Source organism: Natrix helvetica (assembly GCF_964273705.1).
Source record: "Natrix helvetica genome assembly, chromosome: 2".
Classification (NCBI taxonomy): Eukaryota; Metazoa; Chordata; class Lepidosauria; order Squamata; family Natricidae; genus Natrix; species Natrix helvetica.
In genome coordinates this window covers 100,857,523-100,878,490 of record NC_138552.1, presented here as the reverse complement: position 1 = coordinate 100,878,490, position 20,968 = coordinate 100,857,523, and the positions used below count along the sequence as shown (strand labels likewise).

The following is a 20,968-nucleotide window of genomic DNA, read 5'->3' as shown; positions in this document are numbered from 1 at the left end:
AAAAAAAGTTTAGTTGTGACTTGTAGATTGAAAAGAGGGCAGTAGCATTTTAAATACACAAAACAGAAGCTGTTTGCACGCTCAGCTAGAAATCATCAACTGGCAAGTCATGGAAACCGGATGCTGAGTAGTGATGAGGTATCTGAGTAGTAATGAGGCATTTGTGAGTAACCCTTTGACCAAACCACAAAGTTTTATGATAGAAGTGAGATTCTAAAAAATAAAAATATTCTCAGATGAGGGTTTAAGATTATTTTTATGGGTATCAATTTGGAAACATGCAGGAAACATGTACCAAGCTGTGTCACCAACCAAGTGATTAAAGATTCTAGGCAGTGCATTAAATATTACATACATAGTCTGTTAGTGGCTTAAATATTGACTTGTCATTTTAAGTATTCAAGGGCACATTTCAAGCCAAAATCTGCAGATGTTGCAACAAAGGAAATGAGACATTCTAAAATATTAATTGTTTAACACGACTGGTGGCACAAAATGAGAGGAGATTGCAAAGATTAAAAATGAAAGCAACTGGATTAGCATTTTTCATAGATGATAGATAGATAGATAGATAGATAGATAGATAGATAGATAGATGATAGATAGATAGATAGATAGATAGATAGATAGATAGACAGATAGATGATAGATAGATAGATAGATAGATAGATAGATAGATAGATAGATGATAGATAGATAGATAGATAGATAGATAGATAGATAGATAGATAGATAGATGGATGATATCATTCTCTTCATTCAAGGATAAAAAAAAATGTGTGGCTTAAACCGGAGAAGCTACAGGGGTGGGTTTAGTCAATGTTACTGCTGGTTCACTTGTGTGCATGCGCACATGCACAATTCAATGAAAATTGTTCTGCGCATGCACAGAACTAAACAAAAAGATGGTGGCAGCAATAGCGGCAACCAGGGAACCAGTTCAGGGGTGTGGCCAGCCTGGGTCACTGCCGGTTCTGCAATCCAGGCCAGCATACCATTACCGGTTCGGGCCAGGCCAAACCAGTAGGACCCCACCTCTGGCTTGGTAGATATGTTAAAAAACAAATGTTGGATTCAAATACATACCCTGATTCAGAGTATTTTAAAGATTAATGTACAATTGAGACCAGAGGACCTTTTTTGGGGACTGATGGCCAAAGAGGTGGAAAAATGTAATGGTACTTTGTTTTTGTATTTGATAGCCACAGCAAGAGTATTGTATGCATAGATGGAAAGACTCAGTAATACATACAATGGAGGAACAGTTGGTGAAGATGATTGTACCTGCTGAAATGACCAAACTGATTAGAGAAAAGATAATATCCATATCTATTGCTGATTGAAATCCCTTACAAACTTTTTGTGGTGTTGGAAGAAATATCCATCTGTTTCAGTTCCAAGCTGGGAGAAAGGCACTGGAGACAAAATGAAGATTGGAGTCTGATTGGAAAGAGAGTCCATTTATTGATGAACAGAACCATCAGGTTTTGTGGTTCTGATGCAGCTGACAAAATGGAGTTGAGAGTGGGGGCAGTTTATACCTTCTTTGGGCTTTGTATTTGAACTTTGTATTTCAGCTTCCTGTTCCTGTGCAAGAACATGCCCTTTAATATTGTATTGGCTGTTGTCAGATTCTTATGGGGTCATATAGGGTTATGTAGGGGTCATAACTGGCTCTATAGGCAAAAGAGGAAATGCAAATCCTAGGTGCTTGTCTGAGCTAATTTTGTTAACCTTTTGTTTGTTGCTTATCTGAGTTTCTGTCTTGACCTGGTCTTTCAGAATGGATTCCCAAATCTGCATTTCTAAAAGCTGACCTCCTCAGTTTCTCCTTGGGGCAGGGAAACTGGGGCTGGTTTCTGAATAGACTGGCCCAATCTTTCTTAATGGGCGCAACATATCTGCTGAGGGCTATTAAGAAAGACTGAGTCTGCTTTCTGTCTTCTTTTAAAGAAAAAAACATGTTTCTCCTTTAGGGAAATACAATATTCTGCCTTTTTAATATTTCAAAAAATATTTCATTCTTCTGGAGGTGGGTGCTAACTTTCTCTTGCTTTCTGTTAGAATTTCAGTACTACAATTCTGAAAACAGGGGGAAATGCTCTCATGATTTATGTTTTTGATTATTAGACAGGCTAGATTACAGAAAAGAGAGACATGTTGACAGAAAGATAAATTTATAACTGTACTTATGACTGGTGTAAAGAAGAAAGGAATACAGTTCTTTCTATCTTTTTGTTTTCTATTTTGCTTTTCTTTTATTTCCTTTCTTGCAGTTTTAGCTTTCACTTTGATTTCTTTCTTTTTCTTTTTTCTTTCTTAATTTTTTTTTACTTTTATTAGATTTTTATTATTAAAAAGGAACAATTTTCCAAAGATAGACTCAGAAAAATGAAAAAATTGCCAAGAGAGGCTATTGAATTCCATCAGTTGAAGATTAGATAAAGAATATTTGGAGCGTTCTGGATTTATTAAATGTCGGTATCAGTCCTTTTCAGGACTGAAAAGGCAGCCCAGATAATGCATTTATTGTAAGCAAATAAAGTACGGCATCACTGTTTATTTTGTTCTATTATATGACCTGAAACCACAATATACAAATATTATGCTGAACAGTCTTACTTGCTCTGCATTCCTATATATTTAGGATGGCCATACCTCAACAATAGGGTATATCCCTTGCATGCAAAAAGTCCCAATTCAATTCTTGGCATTTCATGATATTGCTGGCACTCATAGTAGAGCTGAAAACCTAAAATTGCAGAGAACTGTGTCCGTTATATGGTATTTTTTAAGATAGATACACATTCTGACTTTTCCTGTGTGCACCCATCTATCCATCCTCCAAACCTACAATTAGACCTACCATAAGCCTTTTTAACACACCATGTATCATGTATGCTGGAATATAAATTATGCTGGAATATAAATTATGAGAGATGTGCAGGTGCTCTATAACAAATTTTGAGATATTCTTTATAGGTTACGTAGATTTCAGGCATTAAAAACAGACTAGCTCAACCCCAGGAATCTCTCCAAATATCTGTAAGTGTTACAGCTAGATGGTAAAACAGATATTGCTGTTTAAAATGAGATCAGGAACGTCCTATAATGCTAGAAACTCACTGAAAATGACAAGCAGCAACACTGAGCTGTTTGGACAGATATGTGGAGAGACAGACTACATTTGCAGTGCAGTAACTAGAAAAGACATCTGCAGTTCAGTCAACAAACAAGCTCTCCCGCACCCCATCCCTAACCTATGCTTTTTGCCCAAGTCAGTATTCTGGGCATGTCTCCCAGTTACTAATGTCATATGCAGTCTTACAGTTGGCACTGTGCTTTGTGGATGGCTAATTCTGCTGCATCTCTCTATCATACCAGATGAAGAGAGTAGGTAGAGGCTGACTGGAAAAACGGAGGTCCCAAAAGAGGTAATGATGCAGCAGACAGGCTCCTTATGAGCAAGTCCTTTGGGCTCAACAAAGCAATGGATCAATTCATTTTTCGTACTTTTATCTCAGTGGTGGGTTTCAAAAATTTTTAGAACCTATTCTGTAGGTGTGACCTGTTTTGTGGGAGTGGCTCGGTGGTCATGTGACCAGGGTGGGAGTGGCTTGGCAATCTTGTGACTGGGTAGGAGTGGCTTGGCAGTCATGTGACCAGGTGGGAGTGCTTGGCAGTCATGTGACTGGGTGGGAGTGGCCAACTTGATATCACTCACCAGATGTCATGGATTAGGTAAAATGTGATGAACCTCACTTAACAATGCTCTTGTTAGCAACCAAAATTTTGGGATCAATTGTAGTCATAAGTCAAGGACTATCTCTGCCTTCCTCTGCATGGCAGCCTTGTCCTAGTAAACTCCTTCTCCTTTCTGGCAATTTTCCTTTCTGTTAGAGGGACCAAAATAATCCATACAATGTAAGGTTTCCTGCTGCAGCAGGGGGTTGGACTAGATGACCTCCAAGTAACCTTCTAGCCCTAAATTGCTGTGCTGTTTTTCTTTCTTTCTACTAACAAAGAAACTTGACTGAGGCTCATTCCCCATTCCTGCCAGATAGAGATAGTAAGATAATGCCCCTAGAGAAAGTTTGGCTCCATTCACAAGCAGGGAATCATCCAAACCCTTTTAGAAACACAAAGCCCATATTGCACAACCCCAGAACTTCAAAAACGTAAAACCATATAACATATAACAATATAATCAATTTGTTATTCCCTGCACCTTTCAATTTAAAGCTTCAATTTAACTTGTGGACTTCAACTTCCAAAATTCCACAGCCAGGCATGTCAGGGGAGAGGGAATGACTTCCTCCCCAGGCCCCTCTTCATTTCTCCCCCCCCCCACAGCTGGATAAAGCTATACAAAAATCTAGCCCAGCTTCACTGACTACAGGTTTGAAAAGACAACACAGCTCTGCCTGCAATCAAACTAGACTGGGGAGGGGAGCAAGGCAAAGGGGCATGCTGTAGCACACCCACTTTCCCTCAGCCCCGTTTTTTTGGAAGTCTCCGATCAGTTCCCCTCCGGCTTCTCTGCCTCTCCTCTCACCTCAGCCTGCCAGCAGGAGTGAGTGGGATGGCTTTATTGCGTTCCATGCATTTTCCACACGGACAGCATGCTACATTTGCAATGGGGGAGGTGTTTGGGAAAGGGGGGAAGAAGGGATGGCAGAGGAGCTGCTTTCAAGCCATTGGGAGAGATATCCACTCCAACTTTTGTGTTTGTGCGCGCCCAGCTTCACTGACTGCAGGCTGCATCAAACTACACAAGGGAGGGAGAGAGCGTGAACGAGCCAGGGCCCCTCCCTCCAGCCTTTGCCCAAAGCCCCGCACCGCATTAGGAGGATGAAGTTTGAATTCCTCCCCCCCTCCGACCTACACATACCTTTTCCAGCTGCTTCAGAGAGGGCTTCAATACTGCTCTTGCCTCGGGTCCTTTGAAGAAGCCCCGCTCTCGTTTCCTTCTCTTTGAGAAGCACCTTGCAAATGGTGGCAGGCCAGGGGAGCGTTCTGGTACAGGGGCGTGGCCACGCCGCTGTGGAATGGGTACGCAAAAGTACAGCAAATTTCTGGCCCCGGTACACCCGTACTGTTGCATACCTGCCAGAACCCACCTCTGTTTTACCTGCAAGTCAAGTACACCTATTTACTGTACTCCAGGCCGACCCATTGCTGTATGTAAATTATATGCTCATCAGGGAGCAACAATTAAAATGGAACACGAAACAATAATTAGCTCAAACTTAGGAAAGGGGTATGGCCCACTTTGTATATAGTCATCTTATTTACCGAACCTTAATATGCAGAAGGTATCATCAGAAACATTAAGCTGGAAAGAACAGAAATTGGAATTAAAGTTGCTAGAAGAAATATTAATGATCCCAATTATGCTGATAGTATCACCTTAGTGGATGGAAATAAGGAAGACACAGGGAGTCCCATGTTGACAGTAAAAGATGAAACTGCAAGAGACACTTTGATATTTTATATTAAAAAAAAACCAAAACCAAAAAGTTTTTATGAATTGCTAGTGCCAATCAAAAACTGAAGAATTAGCGGAAGTAGTAACAGATTCCCCTTCATGGATTACTGCCTTGGCATGCTGAAGGGGCTTACATAGCTCAATGAAGCTATGAGCTATGCCGTGCAGGGCCACCCAAGATGGACAGGTCATAGGAGAGAGTTCTGACAAAACGTGATCCACTGGAGAAGGAAATGGCAACCCACTTCAGTATCTTTGCCATGAAAATCCCATGGACCACAGCCAAGAAATTAAAAGATGCTTGCTCCTGAGAAGAAAAGCTATGGCAAATCTAGACAGCGTACTAAAAAGCAGAAACTTCACCCTGCCAACAAAGTTGGACCATAAGGAAGGCTGAGCGCCAAAGAATTGAGGCCTTTGAACTATGGTGATGGAGAAGATTCCTGCGAATCCCTTGGACTGCAAGACGGTCAGTCCTAGAGGAGATCAACCCTGACTGCTCTTTAGAAGGCCAGATCCTGAAGATGAAACTCAAATGCTTTGGCCACCTAATGAGAAGGAAGGACTCACTGGAGCAGTGGCGTAGCGTGGGTTGTCAGCACCCGGGGCAAGGCAAGTAATTTGCGCCCCCTAAGATGTTGCGCCCAGTGCGGCCGGCCCTCCCTGCACCCCCCACGCTACGCCACTGCCAGGCAGCGCTATTGGCTGGCTGGGGATGACGGGTTTGGAAGTCCCCTGGAGACTCCAACCCGGTCTCAGACCAGCTGCCACGCACCCTCTTTCCGCACCCCCGATGTGACCCTGCTCGCGGTGGTAGCCTTGACCCTGTGCCCATACGGGTCGGCCATGCATTCAGAAGAGACCCCAGATGCGTGTCTGGGGAGTGTTGTGTGCAGATACATCCCAGATATGCCCTTGGAGTCTCATCTGAACGCCGTGCGGGCACAGGGTCAATAACGGTCGGCTAAGTGGACTCCAAGAGGGCTGCAGGTGATGAGCTTTCAGCCACTGACGTCCTTGGTTGCTTTGCACCTGCAAAGGGAGCGGAGGTGTGTGAAATTTTAAAACTGCCGGTGCCTTTTGTATTTGGCTGAAATGAGAGGCTTCCCTCCAATGGTGAATGTTATGCAGTTATTAAAGTTTCTGCTGATAAAGAAGGTAACAAGCAGAATATTTCCTTTAACTATAAAAATATTTCCTGCTTTCTCGTGGTCATAAAAACGTATTTCACTCACACCAAAGGCTAAAAAAGGTATATAAACCTTGCTGATGTGCCAGTCTGTTGTCAGCTGTCCTAGAAACAAGCTTTGAACAATTTTAGACCCAAATAAAATAGAGAAACTTCTTTCCAAGCAACTGTTTTTTTGTGTTTTCTTTCCTTGGAACCCAGGAAATTCTCCCAACAGAATGTGAGAGGTCCATGCAGCTTTTATCACCCCCCCCCCCCCCCATGCCTTCCCTCTTGGTCTCCCAGCCTTCTTTTGACCGTCAGGAGCAAGAAGCATTTTTATATTTCCTAGGGGGCTATATTTCCTCCCCACCCCCCATAAATGGAAATCCACCTTCATGGCCACATTTGGAGGTGGGGGAAGAGAAGGAGGAATGGCAAAGCTTAGCCAGAGGTAAATGAGGGAACTGTAACTTCTCTTCCAATATTTGTGTTTGTTAAATGCAGTAAGTCAAGAACAGAACTGAACATGCACAGATCAATTAATATTGGGGCTATAATTTCAGGTGCAGCAGCCCTACTTTTAGAATTTCTTCACTTCCTAAAGTGAGTAAGAGGCTTCTTGGCATGGAGTTGGATCCAGGCGAGGGGGGAGGTCCCTGCTTTTGAGGAAAGAAGGAATAGACCGACTGCCTTGTGGGGCCGGGAGGCTGGTGAGCCCCCTCCCTCCAATTGCACCGGGCAAGGGCTGCCCAGGTGCCCATCGCCCCTGTTCGGAGAAGAGCGTCAGTGGCCAGGAATGAAGCAAGCCCTCCTGGCTGGCAGGCGGGGCCGGGCAGGGGCGACCCATCAGGCTTTCTTGGCCCGCCCCTTCCAGCTGGCCTGTGCGGAAGCGGGAGGCGGCGGAGGGAAGAGCATGGCGGAGCAAGAGCCCGGGCTGGGGTGTGTAGTCCGCGCTCACCTGCCGGGCGCTGGTGCTGCATCCAGGCAGGAGCTGCTCCCCCAGCCCACCCCGACACACACACACCGGCTGCTTCCCCCCCCGCGCCCCCAAACCGCAGAAACGGCCTTCTCACCAGCTCTCCTTCCAGCTGGGAAGATGCCGGAGCGTCAAGGAGTTCGAGAAGCTGAACCGGATCAGAGAAGGGACCTATGGCATCGTCAGAGCTGCGAGCGAGCGCCCCCCCAGATGTTGCGCCCGGTGCGGCCGGCCCCCCCTGCACCCCCCACGCTACGCCACTGCACTGGAGAAGAGCCTGGTGCTGGGAGAGATTGAGGGCAAAAGAAGAAGGGGACGGCAGAGAATGAGGTGGCTGGATGGAGTCACTGAAGCAGTCCATGTGAGCTTAAATGGGCTCCAGAGGATGGTAAAGGCCAGGAAGGCCAGGAGGAATGTTGTCCATGGGGTCACGATGGGTCGGACACGACTTCGCAACTAACAACAAGTAACAGATTATTTTTCTGAATTAAAAAATCCAGATGGCAAATACTACAACCAGCTAAATAATAAGACACATGAAGCATTCCATGATAGATAAAGTAGGCAGCTCCCTAGAAGTATTCATTATAGAACTAAAGCTTAAATATTTTAAACACACAATGCAGAAGTAAGAGTCTATAGAGAAGATCCTGATGCCTGGAAAAACTCAAGGCAGTATCAAATGAGGTCAGCACAACCCTTTATTATTGGTATCACAAGCATGAATTTAAAGGAACTCAAAAGAACAATTATTGACATGCAAGTGACTGAACAACTGAAGAACAACAATAAATGCAACTGACAGATCTGTATGGAAAGAATTTTGGATTCAATGAAGCATTGAACTTGAACTTTGGGTTTAAAGGAAACAAGAACAGTATATCTACTAGTGATAGGAATTACATCAGAATAATTCCTTAGATGTGCTTGACTTTTATTTGTTCTATTCCTCCCAACCAAACATTCCAAGCTTCATTGCCTCTTTGTCCACTGGAATGCAGCCCCTCCCTCCTGGGAATCCAGGCTACATTCCGTCATAGGTAAGCAATCTGAAACTACATGTTGAAGTCTAGGAAGATATCCCTCCCTTTTTTTAAATTTGAAGAATCTATCAAAAAAGAAAAAAAGGGGAGGGGGGGGTTTGCTAATTTTAACTGGTGATAACCAGAAACCTTTTTCTTCTCATCTTTTTCTACCTGGAGAATTTCCATCTTCTCAGTTTGTGTATATAGTAATAGCACGCAAGACTTATATACTTCTTCACAGTGCATTACAGCTCTAAGCAGTTTACAGAGTCAGTATATTGCCCCCAACAATTTGGGTCCTCATTTTATCCACCTCGGAGGGATGGAAGGCTGAGTCAACCTTGAGCCTGGTGAGATTTGAACTCCCAAATTGCAGTCAGCCAGCAGTCAGAAGAAGTAGCCTGCAGTACTGCACTCTAACCACTGCGCCACCGAGGCTCATTATGTTCTAAGACAGGGGTGTCAAACTCAAGGCCCATGGGCCAGATGTGTCACATGCTGTCCCCGCCCCCACCCAGTTTAGCAAAGGGGGAAAAGTCCCGATATGTCACATATCGCTGCTGTGATGACATGAATTTGACACCCCTGTTCTAAGAGAAATATTTTTATGTACAGAATAAATCATTTAATGTTTATATAGGGATATTTATTTCTCCTAGTAGTTTCTTTAAAAATGCTGAAGTTTCAAATTAATACTGAAAGAAGTTAGCACCCACCCCCTCCTAGAAAAATGAAATATTCTAGGAAATATTAAAAAGGCAGAATATTATATTTCCCTGGATGAGAAATGGAGAAACATGTTTTTTAGGTAAGAAGCAGACACACTTTTAATAGCCCCCTCCCTCCTCAATAGCTCACAGCAGATATCAGCACTTAAGAGATAAAGAGATAGCTAGGTCTATTCATAAGCAAATGCCCTCACCCAGGATCCAACAAAGGTGGGATTAGCCCTCTACCCATCTAGCAACAGAACTCACCACATGGCGCCTGGGGAGATTACCCTGCAAGATTCAACCAAGCTTGAGACTCAAGACACTACAAAGTTACCCCTACATGGCCCCATGGGAGTCTGACAACCAATCAAAATACATTTCTTACACAGGAACAGGAAACTCCAAGGCAGGGCCCAAGAGAGTGTATAAATATATTATATATCTCTCCCACCCATGTGCTTTTTCTATTTTTTTGCCCAGGACCTCAAAACCATATGGTCCTATCCACCATTAAACCAAGCAATCTCCATGTTTCCAGTGTCTTTCTCCCCACTTGGAACTGAACCCAGATGGACATTTCTTCCAACAATACAAAAGAGGGTTGTGCAATGATAACAAAGTGCGTATTTATTTAAAGTTGCCAATATCTCAGGCATTTCAATCAATCAATCCAGCTTCTTCTCTGAAAAAAGAATTGCTTGTAATAAGCAGGGATCATTTCAAGAAACTAAACTTTGATTTATCTACTATTTGAAATACTTAATACCACTGAATGTAATAGTATCATGATTGGAAATCAAACACAACAAACATCTCCTGGAAGAATTTTGTTGAAATCATTAATTTTGCACTAAAAATGTAGATTTTTTTTTTTAAAAAAACACATCCTCATTAAACAGGTTTAACTCAGTAATCAATTGCACTGAAGGACATGATTAAATCCATTTATGCATACAACTTCAGGCAAAGGCAGTAATTTTTCACTTTGAAAATTGATAGTCAGCTTGTGAAAACTGTCATCTCGCTTGTTTTTTAAGCCAACCAGTAAATCAATTGCTATCTTCTCTGATCTTCAGACATTGCAATCTTGACATTTTTTTTCCTAGAGAGGGTTTTTTTATTCTTTCCAATACGACGAAATGTTTTTTTTTGGGGGGGGGGGAGTATGTAAAGTAGCTCAGCACTCTGAGCTCTGTTTTCAGGACTCTTGTTTTTGTGTCAGCAGAACATCTCTGAGAATATTTATCAGGATGGAACTCAAATTTGCTGAAATGGGAGAAGCCAGAAAAATAAAAATCAGGTTTGAAAATGGCCTAGATCTGGCTGAGGTCTAAAGAAAACACTTTTTAAAAAAACCAAACCAAAACCAAACCAAACAATGCATCTTCATGAGAAAGACAGGTGGTCAGCAACTCAGGATATGGTTAAAATGCTCCATTTTAAGCCCCATACATTTTTCCATCCACAATCCAAAAAGGAGGCATATAGCCTGCCCCATGTTTCCCATTTAATGATTTTTATTGTTTTAAATATATATATAAAAAACAAAGAAAAATTAAAAAAATGATTTTATGTTTGAAATATTTCTTTCATGTGTGGCTCCATACATGAATTCATCAAATGTGAAGTGAAAGTCTTTGGCTAAGTCAGGATATGTTTCTAGCTGCTTCAGACTGCGACGATTGTCAAATTATTAGTTAAGCTTTTGATGTGGTTGGGAGTGATGGGAAGAGAGAAAGAGGAAAGAAGTTGATTAACTTTGGAGGTCAAACAACAACTTAATAAAAGAGGATTTCTCTTGCAGTTAATGGCACCATACACAGAGTACTAAAAGAACTGGGGTGATGAATTAATATTAACAATATTAACATTGTTTAACATTTGTTGTCTAATGCCAATGGATGATTAAGATTTTGCACACTTCAAATTGTTAGGAATATCGCTTTGCTTATTTATGTACATTTTATGGTTGAAAAAAATAAGATAATCAGGTCCGGAGCTGCAACTTTACTGAAATAGATTCATTAATGTGTGATTCCCAAGAGAAAAATAATCCTAATGCTTCTCTAGAAATGAATCGGACCACGAGTATCTGTTCCTAATCATAATGACACCAAATGATGAAATCTGTAACCTATAACATATCATAGAAGAATGTACAGGACTGTATTTGCATGAATACATTTTTGTTTGTGAGCCAAAAACTTCAAATTTGATACCTATAAATTTTTCACTTCGACTGAAGAACTTTGCATCAAATTAATACTGTCTAAGGTAGAAGATTAAAGTCCATTTAAAAACACTGGCCCTATGAGAAGCTCGTTTCTTGAAAGTTAATAAAATAATAAACATCTCTATGGTAGTGATAAATTATTTATAAGTTTCCTAAGAAGTATCTTTGAGAGGTGGAGCTGAGAAAATTGGCTCAATTTTCCTTTCAAATTAGTTACGATTTTCATCAATTCATTCTAAATTGCTGCAGAGTTATTTATCATGTTCATGTAAATTGTTTTATATACTTTAGGGGACAGCATTGGAAAAATGTGCTCCTTGGGCAAAGCAAACGTTACCGATTCTAATTTAAGACACAGTCCTGTGTTCTACTGAGGACTCTTCTCCACATTATGTTCCTAATGAAACTTTACATCTTGAATATCCTATCTGCCCATAAGACAGTCAGTAAGTAAAGCTAACTTAAGGAGCTGCGGGTCCGCAGTGGTTAGAATGCAGTACTGCAACTACTTCTGCTGCCTGTCAGTTGCCTGCAATTTGGCAGTTCAAATCTCACCACGCTCAAGGTTGACTCAGCCTTCTATCCTTCTGAGTCGGTAAAATGAGGACCCAGATTGTTGGGGGCAATATGCTGACTCTGTAAACCGCTTAGAGAGGGTTGTAAAGCATTGTGAAGCGATATATGGATCTAAATGCTATTGATATTTCAAACTTTCTCCGTGCTCTCATTCGGGCTACCAGTGGTCAAATACTGCCACACATAAACACATTTGAGCATTATTTTATTTTGAAAAAAAGAAAAAGCTCTTTGTTCTTTGGTCAAGATAAGATGCAAGTAAATGGTTGTTGCAAAAAACCTCACAAGGGCTAAATACAGCTTCCAAAGTTAACAAAAAACTGACCACAGTGATAGTTAATGACTGCAATGAAGTTGGATTGACTGACAGATTGACAGGCTATTAATTTTAAATGTTCAAGACATGGCAAGTAGGATGAAGATGATAAAGATATGCAAGTATGAGATCTCTTGCTTTCTGTTAGAATTTCAGTACCACAATTCTGAATTTCAGTCCTGCAATTCTGATCACTTCTCTGCTTTCCTTGTCCTGTAGTCTGGATGAGCAGTAAAAACATATGTCTAGAGCTGTTTCTGTGGAGTTGCTTTTTATTTTGAATTATGATTTCCTTCACATTTAGGCCTCATAGAAAGCTAACTTTTTAGCTTGTTGCACTTCAAGGGTTCTACCATTGTCTCATTTTTTAACCAGTCTCATTTGTAATTATTGGTTTTTTTTTTTATTCCACTTGCATACAGTTGCAGCAGTAGCCTATTTCAGAAGAAATTGGCCAAGCTCTATTCAAGATATCAAAGCCTTCAACATAGCTTTTGCATAGAAGAAATTATCTGTCATTAGTGTGATTAGCTCTCAATTAGTTTTTGTCTCCCATGTTGAGTTTTTTTTTTAAATTCATGTTCTACCTCTCAAAAAGAGAACAGGAACTGACAAATTAAGGAACAATTTATCTGTGCCTTAGTGGAAGCCATGGAGAGAATTCATTTAATTAAATTTGCAAATGATCTTCCCAAAGCAGAATTTGTTTTAGATTACAGAAGAGCAGACTATCAAGTTTCACTCAATTCTCATTTTATTAAAAAACTTTTGATTTGTCAGAGCATCCATATCAATTTAAAATGTTGTAAAAAAAAGTCATTTAATTTGTCTGTGCTTTCTCCTAATGTGTATATTTTTGTACACATGATAATATTCAAAATTCTGCAAACAATTGTCCCATATTGTACAGTGTTTTTATGCAATCTTCAATTGCCAGGACTTTTTGGCGCATCCTCTTTCCTGTTATATATATTATTGATCATATTTTTAAATTTTTGAACTTCATCTGGTGAAAATGGTGAAAAGAGTAAGGTTCTACATTTAGGCAACAAAAACGGAATGCACAGGTACAGTATAGGTGATACCTTACTCAGTAGTAGTAACTGTGAAAGGGATCTTGGAGTCCTAGTGGACAACCATTTAAATATGAGCCAGCAGTGTGCAGCAGCTGCCAAAAAAGCCAACACAGTTCTAGGCTGCATCAACAGAGGGATAGAATCAAGATCACGTGAAGTGTTAATACCACTTTATAATGCCTTGGTAAGGCCACACTTGGAATACTGCATTCAGTTCTGGTCGCCACGATGTAAAAAAGATGTGGAGACTCTAGAAAGAGTGCAGAGAAGAGCAACAAAGATGATTAGGGGACTGGAGACTAAAACATATGAAGAACGGTTGCAGGAACTGGGTATGTTTAGCTTAAGAGAAAGAAGGACTAGGGGAGACATGATAGCATTATTCCAATATCTCAGAGGTTGCCACAAAGAAGAGGGAGTCAAACTATTCTCCAAAGCACCTGAGGGTAGAACAAGAAGCAATGGGTGGAAACTAATCAAGGAGAGAAGCAACTTAGAACTGAGGAGAAATTTCCTGACAGTGAGAACAATTAATCAGTGGAACAGCTTGCCTCCAGAAGTTGTGAATGCCCCAACACTGGAAGTCTTTAAGAAGATGTTGGATAGCTATTTGTCTGAAACGGTATAGGGTTTCCTGCCTAGGCAGGGGGTTGGACTAGAAGACCTCCAAGGTCCCTTCCAACTCTACTATTGTATTGTATTGTATTGTATTATCTCAAAATTCTGAAAAACTTTATCTTTGGCATACATTGGATTCAGCATTGCCTATAGAACACAATTTGGACAAAAATTTGGACGAAAATGTTTTATTATCTACATTTTAAATTTCAGCAATCTAGAAGAGGATTTGACAGACACTATCACATTATAGTAAACAACATGAAACTTCTTACTGAAATTAAATTCCATCTGGTTTGAGGAAAACATAAATAAGTTCCATATTTCTCTTCTCAGGAACAGAAAATACTTAAATTACATTAGAAGTTTAAGCTGGCCTAGGAAGGACTACCAATACAAAATATATGTAAAATGCATTATTCTTAAGATTCCTTTAGAAATTGTAATAGCATCAGTTTCCTCTGAGATCAAGGAATATACATGATATTATACCAACAGAATATGCTTTTCAATTGCTTTATATGCCCTGTCTTTGATATATATTTCAAATCTATTTTCAAAGGTTTTTATCTGCCTTGCAGAAACCAGTAAGTAAAAATAATAATAATCCAATTCACAGTAAATAAAAGGTTTGCAGACATTGGCACAGAGAGTAATCCAAATAAATCAAGGTTCAAAACACATTTTTGTACTGAAACCTTGAGCTATCTCTTAGTAATTTTTCAATCATGGGAAGAAAAGAAACATGTGTCTCTCTTTATATGATGGAATTTAAAGTAGGTTTTTCCAATTTCTAGTTGCTGAGAAATTGGCTATAGGGAGCTTGTCAGAGATCAAATCTGTATTCTTTATATATGAAACAGTCTGGTCTCACTTGAAATTGATCAGCAGATTGCTTTCCAAAATGTAGATAATAGGGCTGAACAATACTTTAGATTCAAAGACAAAAAGGTGCTTTGGAGCTTCTGAGGATATGTCCTTCTATCTGTCACCAAATCATCTTTTCCCAAGCTCATCCTGGGAAAAGATGAAGTTACTGTAAGGAATCTCAGAAAATGCTCTATGCGTGGCTTCCCAAATTCTAAAGTAACTTTTTGCTTTTGCTCCAGAATCTATCACATTTTAAGAAGGAGCCATCTAAAAATGTCCCTAAAAAGAGAATACATCACAGTGGCCAAGGACATACTTTGCACGTAGACTGCCTCAGCTTTAATTCCCAGCATCTTCAATTAAAATGATCCAATTGGCAGAAGATAGGAAAGATTAGAAACATTGCTAGAAATATGTGCTCGAACGTGTATATTGGCTTGGCTTTAACATCAAGAAAGACTTTTTCATTGGAGTCATGGCCTGAGGGGAAATGGACTAACCCTTTCCTCCTTTTACTCCAGTAGTATCCCCAAGCCCAAACTCTTTGTATAATTCCTTTAGAAATGAATAGGCACCATTGCCTAAAGGAAAGCCTAAATTTTCAAGAACAATGTTCTACAAAATAAGGTCACCCATCAGTCCTGGATGATTTCCCAGGCTATAAAATATTTCTTACAAATATAGATTTATGGCCCAGAATGATAAACATTTTTTTGTTTAGGTTAACAATAAAAAGGAGTCCCTGAGGATTTTACTCAGTCGTTGCCGACTATAGGGGGCAGTCTTCATCTCTGTTTCAAGGCCATTGAGCCAGCGGCTGTTCGAAGACATTTCTATGGTCATGTGGCCAGCATGACATCATGGAGTACGGTTCCCTTCCAACTGAAATGGTATCTATTTATGTACTCGCATTTGCATGCTTTTGAACTGCTAGGTGGGCAGGAGCTGGGGCGAGGACGCCAACTCAAGCTGTCACGTGGTCCTTGGGTCTGTAACTTGGATTGCCGGATTTCCACCAGACAAGCCCAGTGTCTTAACTGCTGAGACACTGAACTACCCCATTACTAATAACAATAGTAATAACAAAACCAAAAATTATTTCAGAATCAAGCAACAATCTGTAACATTAGTGAAAATACCTTATAGTATAGTGGACCAAAATAAGAACAGTTCTCATTTTATAATCCTTTCTCACTGCATATTTTTACTAATTACGTTGCTTATTAACTTCATTTACAGCTAAGCAATCTAAAGAATTGAAAAGAAAGCAATGGATACCACCTACTATTACAGCTTTGCAGAAACCTATGGGAACAGCATCTGATGAATTATTTATAAAGAACACATGCCTCATAATTTATTTCAATATACAAGACACTTCTGCCTAAAATTGTAAAAAGGTTCATAATTAATCAACAAATTACTTGTGAAACATCAGGGATATCTGCTCATTTCAGAGTCACATTCAGCATTCCAAAGCAATAAAGCCATATGTTAACATGCTGGGAAGCACCCAGTATAAATCCCTTTTGTCCTCAGTTACAATTAAACAGAAGTCTAGTTAAGAGATAAAATTCAGGCAGATAGTCATTTGTAATGGAAATAAGGTAATCAGATCAATTACTTTCAAAAAGGGGATTAGGAGCTGATGAGTGTCCATCTAGATCTAATATGCATAGCAGTTCAAAGGATGCACTGCTTTTATTTTTTTTATCTTCACAGAGCCCTTCAAGATTGGGTGTTTCTCTTTCAAATGAGTTGGCTTGGAATGATATGTACCAACTGATTTGAGTATCAACTCTGCAATCCACATTGTTGGGTTCCATAATAAATAAAGAAGAGAGATATAAGGATAAGTATCTGGCTTTTCCTAGACTATCTGATTTTTCATACTATGGACTAAACACTGAGGTATCCAATGAGGAAGGCACAATGACTCTCTTAAATATGACCAGCTTGTTTCTTGCATTGTTAGACAATTTGCCATCATTCTTTGCAGCAATGAGACATACTTATAGCTAATTTAAAGTAACCAAGTTATCTGAGGGACCAGTTCTGGCTGGTTATATCCACCTAACCCACTAGAGCGGGGAGGCAAGGAATGTTGCAGGTTATGTCCCCTAAGGAGGTACATTGGGTAGGACCCAGAACAGCCTTTTCCGTGCTGGCTCCTTTCCTATGGAATAGCATACCTGCAGAAATAAGAACGGACCCCACTTTGACACTCTTCTATAAGCACCAAAAGATCTGGTTCAGCCAACAAGCCTGAGTGTGATGGAGCCCATCAAGTGGCTCATTTAACTGTGTGTTATCACCAGGGGGAGGGAGTTATTGTTTTTAATTGGCTTTTAAAATTATTTTTATACTGAGTTTTTACTGTTTATAAGTTTGTAAAGATGCACACTTGGGATCCAAGTCCAAATTAAACGACGTTCAACAAGCTGTTTTTATACCACAAAATCACATGTACACATCAACATTTCTTGATATGTCATCACATGTTCCTGATTCATTGAAGACATGCACAGTTTAGGATAGTATGTGGGGTATACTTAACTAGCTAAGCTCTCCACATCTGGGTGAGTGTTTTTAACATGCTAACAATGAAATTTTCGCCTCCACACCTTTGCTTGGACATTCTTGAGCACAGCTTAAGCTAAATATCTTTCTGTATTTCTTGCAAAATTCTTCAGCACATTATAAAGCCGCCATGTGCCAGATAGATTAACATTTCCTATAACTGAAGTGTTTGTGGTTAGCATCTTTAGCTTCTTCTGATAAGTGTTCTGATGGTATTGATCACCATCTTTAAAGCGCTCCATGGCAGAGGACCTAGTTATCTGCAGGATCGCATCCTACCACACACGTCCCTGCGACCTATCCGCTCACACAGGGAGGGGCTCCTCCTGGTGCCGTCTGCTAGGCAATGCCAGCGGGCGACACCTAGGAGTAGATCCTTCTCTGTGATGGGCCCAACCCTCTGGAATGACCTCCCCCCAGACATTCGAACTACCACCGACCTCCGTTCCTTCCGGCAAAAGTTAAAGACTCACCTATTTCAATCAGCTGGCCTGGCACTTTCTTAGTTTTACCTCCCGGGATTCATTTATTTTAATTGGGTTTGGGGTTTTAATAGGCTTTTAACGTATTATATTTATTATTCTATTACAGTCTCACAACCTCCTTCACCTACGTATTTAATTATTTAACTGTTTATGTATGTATTTTACAACGTATTTTAGTGACTGTACACCGCCCCGAGTCCTCTTCGGGAGAGGGGGCGGTCTATAAGTGTGAATAATAAATAAAATAAATAAATAAGTGTCAAAGTAAGTGCTAGCTAACTGCTGATTCCAACAATGGCTATATCAAGCAAAAGCATAGACAAAGTGATTACGATGGAGTAGCTCTGGTTGAAGCTAATTCATGATTCACTTGCAAAAACTCCTTAACAAGTTGCTAATAAGTTAATAGGCCAGGCCCTCAGGCTCTCAACTCCGCACAGACTTTTCCTTAAATCAACAAAATGAAGTTTAACTAAAAGCCTCAAAATCTATTGCAATCATTTTGACCCTTCCCGCAAAACTAAGCACATAGTAAGAAGGGAACAGTATAATGCGTATCAGGAAAGAGTCTTTAAACTCTGAGATCAGTAGGCGCTTCCTTATTCTTGACCCATTCTAGAGGTGCGCAGACCTATTAGGGACGTGCAAATATTGATTTAAACTATTAAAATGCAGGACACCACATTCCAAGCATGAAACAGCTCTTTTAAGTCAAAAAGAAAGGATGATCCAAACATGAGCTCTTTCCAAATTCTTGAGCTTTGAATTGAAACATTTTAGATATTGTGACCCTCCATATTCCTTTTACTTTTTTGACAAGATATGGTCAAGAAGCAGAAGTGCCACAAACTCCATGCCGTGATGGATAAATTGGTAAAATCATCCAACAAAATTATCTAGGTGTAATTTCCTATAGATAGGCTTTTAGTGGAAGCACCAACATGCAAGCAAATATAGAAGCTACTTTCCAAGCATACTTATAAATTCCATTATGAGTATAGAACAGGAAAAGATATTTCCTCTTCTATGCTCGTTTTCACGTTGGACTGCAATTTTCATTACCCCAGGTTGTCTTAGCATGGGTGAGAGGGATGTGTCTAACAATAATTGAAATTAACACTTGTGCAACAATATCTGGAAGCAAGAAATTCATTGCCCCTGCTTAATCCAAGAAAAATATGAAAAAAAATTAATTTCATTAAGCATGACTGGCATCACAGAAAATTTGGAAAGAATCTTGAACTCATTTAGGTCTCAATGGGATTTCCCCTTCCCTTTTCTATTACTAAGGAAAAAACACATTATTTGCCATTGTTTAAATTTACTACAATGGTATAGATCCACAAATTTTATAAAAAGGGAGCCAATTCATGGTCCCTCAGACTGTTGGGGGGGCCGGACCAGCTGGGTGAGCGTGGCTAGGTGGTCATGTGACTGGGTGGACATGGCCAATTTAGCCGTCCTCATGGTCTCGCGCAGGCTGGATTAATGGCCTCGGTGGGCCATATCCGGCCCATGGGCTGTAGTTTGAGGACCTCTGGTATAGATGATACAAATTTGCTGTGGAATATCTGTTTTTGAAAAAGGGGTTATCTCAATGTCCTGAAACAGATTTATGCAGATGAACCAGTACTGGAATATTCTATTGCAATCTTATTATTAAATTGCAATCTTATTGCAATCTTATTATTAAATTACAAGTTAGTTGGTTTAATGTTTGTTCAAGGTATTATAGGATAATGTAAAATAAAATAAATATACAGATAATAAGCCCTGCTGAAGATAATCAATATAAGCTTCTGGAAATCTTGTTTCACTAATTTTCTGAAAGTGCGATCAAAAATGCAGGCTGAGGAAATTTAACATAAATTGCAATTTACTGTTTCAAAAGATCATTGCCAAAATCCCTCACTGGAAGTAAATAAGCAAGTGCAACAGCACGGGATAAGAAGATATGCTCTTGTGAACTGGTAGTTAGCTAAAGAACAGGAAATGAAAAAGAGGAACAGATGAACAATTTTACCCAGGAAAGACATGAAAATGTTGTCTTTCTGTATGACGGGTTTTAATCTGCCTATAAATAATCAAGAATGACTAGTAAGCCGGATACATTTGCTGGTAATACCAAATCTTTCAAGGTATTAAAATAAGAAAGGATTTTGTAGCATCTAGATCTCTCCAAAATAGGCAAGTTGGGTTTAGAAGGGCATATGCTTTTCTATGCAATGCTGGCCCAAAAACTATACATCAAAGTTCACATATACTCTACTTTAATGGGATCCGAGCTGGCAGCAATTAATTAGGAAAAGGATCTTGGAGTCATCATGGACAGCTCAATAAAAATTCAATCCTTGTGTGTGGCCTCTATAAAAAGATAAATCCCATGCTACAATCATTAATAATAAAAATGGCAATTAAAACAACCAATATCGTGTTGTAGAAATCAATGGTGCCACTTTAGGTGAAATACTGTGTTCATTCTTGGCCACCATGCTTCAAAGACTGCATTGTACACTTGGAAAGGCAGCAAAACCTGCAAGCAAAATTACGAGGAAGCTAGAATGACTCCTGTATGAAAAAAAGACTACACTGTCTTTTTAGCTTCAGTCTTAAAGCAGATAAAGGGAGAGCTGATAAATACATAAAAATACATGCCCAGAATGGGAAATGTAGCTAGAGAGCCCTTCATCCTCTCTCATCATATTAGAGCTCAATCACTGAAACTAAATAGAGATTCCAGATGCATAAAAGAAAGTAATTCTTTAAAGAACAGATAGTTACATGGTGCAATTTGCTATCATCAGATATGGTAACAGCTTCCAGTTCGGATGCTTTTAAAAG

At 39.9% G+C, this 20,968-nt stretch overlaps 1 protein-coding gene across 1 annotated transcript in view; it reads right to left on the bottom strand.

The window, feature by feature from the left end:
* LOC309387608 (neuronal acetylcholine receptor subunit alpha-7-like) overlaps window positions 1-20,968 on the bottom strand; it is a gene marked incomplete at its 3' end in the record, with an annotated part of 113,522 nt that overhangs the window by 62,458 nt on the left and 30,096 nt on the right. The gene's annotated exons all lie outside the window — the stretch shown is intronic.